The sequence below is a fragment of the Elephantulus edwardii genome, unplaced genomic scaffold (genome assembly GCF_000299155.1).
Source record: "Elephantulus edwardii isolate Elephantulus edwardi_28Jun2011 unplaced genomic scaffold, EleEdw1.0 scaffold00013, whole genome shotgun sequence".
NCBI lineage: Eukaryota > Metazoa > Chordata > Mammalia > Macroscelidea > Macroscelididae > Elephantulus > Elephantulus edwardii.
This window is the reverse complement of record NW_006399763.1, coordinates 27,284,852-27,289,647: the sequence shown is the minus strand read 5'-3', so window position 1 is coordinate 27,289,647 and position 4,796 is coordinate 27,284,852. Positions and strand designations below refer to the sequence as shown.

The window sequence follows — 4,796 nt, the reverse complement described above, 5'->3', positions numbered from 1 at the left end:
CAAGTCTTAACCAGTATTTTTTATATGCACCTAATATAGAAAAATAAAAATAAGGGTACAAATCATTTTACTTAAGATACAAATTTTAGTAAATCTAAAATGGGGTTGAACTGTGTGTCGGAGTCAGTCAGGCTGGTTTCAGAGCTTTTGTACATAGGGTTACTATGAGTTACAGATGACTTACTGGCACATAACAAGATATACGTCTCCATTGATAATTGCTGTAAAATGCCAATGATTAGTAGTAATAATTATGAATCTATATATTTTTAACAACATAAGGAAATCATCCAGTACGTATTTTGGAAGAGAAAAACAAGCATAGCTTGATTCTTTTAAATTATGACCAGTGAAAATGTGTCAACAATTTTTTTTTCTTCATTAAGAATAAGGTCGTAAGTGGTTTCACCAGCACTGTTCATTCAATTTCTATTCTAACTATTCAGTTCTGCTGTTGGAGTTAAAATATGATCATGTGGTCCTTAAATGATCTCCAACTCCAAGTGATACTGTGTACTACAAATGAAACACTGTTCAATCTTAAAACATTGTCATGATTGTTACTATTTTTGAATTCATATCTGGCAATCTATTTCATTGAAAGTCTTTATTTCACTGACACTCTACCAAGCATAATAACTGTAAGTTTTCACTAAGTAAATGAGAAGACGTGCCCATTTTAATTTCTAAGAACATTCTGGCTGTATTTCTTTGAGGACATATTATTTGTTCTTTTGACTTTTGACAGTCTGTGGTACGTTCAATTTTCTGAACCAACTTTACAATTTAAAGGCATTAATTCTTCCTCTGACTTACCTATATATTGCCCAAATTCAAATATATATTATTAGGCCACTGAAAATACCACAGCTGGATTCAGGCATAATTTATTCTCTAAAGCACTATCCTTGACTTCTCATTTGTTTTATTGACTGTTCTTTGGGAGTTAGTTGTGTGTTGTTGTATTGTTCAAAATGGCTTTCCTAGTCATTGACTTTGACCTTGCCATGGGGATAAATGAGAATTTGTGAATAGGGTGCATTAGCCTAGGCACAAGAGACTAACTAGTTTCGTCAATGCATGAGAGGATTGGTTAGTCTTGCCATTAATTTGACTAGATCCAGCAGCAGAATTTTAAAATATCACTACCAGCAAAGAATAAGCAACAGCATACAGTGCATCCTTCATGGCAAGATACTTTTTTTGCCAGCCAGACTAGGGCCTATGAGAGCAGCAATCATAGCACCTAGTAATAGAGAACCAGCTATCTGACATGATATGGAACTGACCTTGGGACTGTTATGCCATGGAACAGTAGTCAAGAGAAATTTTCTCAAGTTTGTTGAAGGATTAGTGGTGGTGGTGTTCAGGAGAGCCATAATTCACAAAATTAAGATCCTAAAGCTATGAGACAAAAGGCTGAAGTGCCTGTGAGCCCATTTCAGAATCTGTCCTGATTAAGTGATTATTTCTGCTACTAATCTAAATTATACGCTTTTGAGTTTCCTAATGTGGTTCTGTGTGGCCTGCGAACTATTATAATGGATTCTGTACTCAGTAAAACAGGAATATTGGTGTTGGAATGAGTAGAAAAAGGTGTGGGACATATCTGACTTCATTGGAATTTGTTTTGTGCTGTTGATGTTGTTGATGGGGACGGTTTCCGTTTGTGAAGTTGGTAAAGGTCATATGTGGCCATTCCTACATGCTCCTTTCTTTATACATGGATAAAGGTAAAATTGAACTCATGAAAATTTCAAATTTTCCCTATATTTTGTTTAATAATCTAATTTTAAATCTTTTGGTTTTTTTATGTTGAGGTATAATTCATATTTAAGGTTAAAGTATTGAACTTCCTAAATGATTGATTCAAATCTTTATTTTCCATAAGCAAGTTTCTAGAATCTATATATTGCAGGCTATTGAGGAGTCTTCTTCCAAAAGAATGCCATGTTCTTCATGTGTCCCTGATTCTGGGATTATTTGTTCATTATACAGATTCAATAGGCATAGTGAAAGGATAAAACTCTGATAGGCGTTTTTTTCTCATTTTAATCTATGGAATATTCCCTTTTTTTCCTTGAATGAGTACTTCGTGTTGTACGTGCAGATTCAACATAACAAAAATGCTCTGCAATTTCCATTCTTTGCAATTTTATCCTTAATTGTTATGATCTTCACACTCAAATGACTTTGCATAGTTAGATAAATGTTGCTCTAATATTTTCAGCAAAGACATTTTTCATTGTATATTTCTTCTGAACCCTGCATGAATTTCTAGGACTTCCCTATGGGTGTAAAGCTCCAATAATTTTAAAATTATAAGCAGTGAGACTTGACTTGTGTGTGATTATTTTTGCATTGTTCAATTGTTTCTGTATTTTTATATCTATTTTGTTTTTTAATAACTCATTTTATTAAATAACCAGTTTATAAACTCAGACTAATGTATTGGCTTGATAGAAGAAACCATTTCTTCTCATTGTTCATAATAAATATTCCCTGTGCTGGTAGTGGTGGAAATGGGATAATACCAAGTGCCAGACGTTGTCCACTCTCCCACTTTTTTCCCACAGTATGGAACCAAAGTGGAAAGGCAGATCTTATTTTTCAGGAAAGCTGTGCTAGTCTTTCAACCTATCTTTGTTTAGGTGGAGCTCCAAGGAGTAAAATGTTTTACACAGTACCCACTACTTCATGCTATCTTCCCAACTAATTCTTGTCTGCCTTTCTTAGCAATCAACTTGAGATATCTCAAATCTGAACAGTTCCTAGATAACCATGTACATGACTTTTGTTGTTGTTGTTGTTTGGTGCCATCAAGTTGTAGACGACTCATAGCGCCCCTATGAATGAACAGCCTGAGCACTGTTCGTACATAGAGTTTCCGGAGGCAAGCCATTTCGGAAGTGGATGCTGCTCCTGCTTTCAGGCTTGATTGAGTTGGGAAGCTCCAGCCAACACTGTCCACAAACCTGCATGTCAAACACATGCCCGGAAAAACAGTCAACTCCAAAAGCTTGCCACGATTCCTGTGCTCACACCACCATGCTCCTTCTGGCAAGGAGAGCTTCCCAAGACCCTGGGAGAAGCCAACCAGGGACAACATGGTCACTTCCTCTCCCAGCTGCCTTTGGGCTTAAGGATGCCTCCTGGCTCAAACTTTAGGCCCAGGCTGGCTAGCTTCACTCCCGGGGACAGAGCAAACCTGCACGTAACAAACACATGCTCGGAAAAGCAGTTGACTCCAAAAGCTTGCCATGATTCCTGCGCTCACACCACCATGCTACTTCTGGCAAGGAGAACTTAACTTTTAGGATTAAATATTCTGGAACAGGGGATGCTAATTATAATCAAAAGCAGGTAAATATTTTTAAGGAAGACTTGACAGAAACACTAAGAACAACTGACCTGTACTCCAGAAAATGTTTTAGCTGTTTTCTGAAACATTCTTAAGAAAGGGCCTCCAGGTAAGAGCTCTGCACACAGTAGGAGCTTTGACCAATAGTTTGAGGCCTGTGAGCCAGATTAATTTGAGACTTGCTTGGCGAGAACACCGTAGTTTCTTGCTCACTCCACAGCAAGGGTTCAATTCTATCACAGAGTACTCTCCACTGTATTATAGCTGTTCTTAAAGCTCTTCAATTAGGGGAAGTACTTGGCATGTTTACTCTTCTGATTGGAAGGCAGTATGTAACCTCGATGGTTTTTTGAGAGACTTCAGGAGACTGGGTGAGGTCTTTGGTTGCTGACTGGTGGTGTCGCTAAGAGCTCCCACTTCATGCTTTGACTGCAGTGGCCAGCTCAGCCAAGGCTTCCTGATAGTGTCGGTATTTACTCTGGCCAAAGACCCCTGTCTCATAACCATCCAGAAGGGTATCAATGAGGGCCTTGTGCAAGGAGCACTGGTGTTTCATAGATCTATCAAGTAGAAGAGAAAATTCTTGCCCATTAGTGAATGGAGATACCTGCCTTCAGTATGATACTGGATTTCAGATGCATGGATAGCATCCAGAGCTTTCATCCTGTACAAATAGTTGTAACAATTTTTATTTCTCTGGGCCTCCAGTGGCAGCAGTCTGGCATCATCATCTGCAAGGAGCTGGGGCTCTTTTCTGATATCCTGAACCCTGGATAGCCGAGTATCAATCTCCACTTTCAGATCCTTGGGGGCATTGTGTCCCACAGGGACCCAGATTTCATTGCTTCACAAAAATAAATAAAAGGACAAACACCACGCTCCCATATGCCATCACCAGCACGGCATTCACTCCGGACAGCCAGTTACTGCTGGATGCCATGGTCCCCTCACCCCAAATAGAGCTGCTTTTCTGTACTTCGTTACCCTGTCTCGTAGGCCAGGCTTCTGCCAGGCAACCGCGCATGGGTTTCCTGGTGCTCCATGGCCATTTCTTCATGGGGAAGGCAAAGCCAGACCTGTCTGAAAAAACAGGGCCTATTTCGGTTTGTTTTTTTTTTCTTTGGGAATAGGCAGATACATAGATCTCTTTCAGTTGATTGGCCAGGTAACTAAATTTCACATTACAAACAGGGCAAAGGAACACTTGTTGCTGTTGTTGTTTTTGTTGTTATGCGCCATTGAATTGCTTGCGACTCATAGCGACCCTATGTACAACAGCCTTAAATGCCGTTCTATCCTGTGGCAACCTTGCTGTCTTTGACAAACTAATTCCCACCACGCAAATTACAAAATCGATCCATCTCATGGAGGGTCTTCCTCTCCTGTGCTGTCCCTCCACTCCCCCAAACATGATGTCCCTCTCCAAGGACCAGTC

General features: G+C 39.4%; 1 pseudogene; it reads right to left on the bottom strand.

Moving 5' to 3' along the window:
* Positions 1 to 3,597: 3,597 nt before the first annotated feature.
* LOC102855003 lies at positions 3,598 to 4,301 on the bottom strand (annotated as a pseudogene).
* Between the last annotated feature and the right edge of the window lie 495 nt (positions 4,302 to 4,796).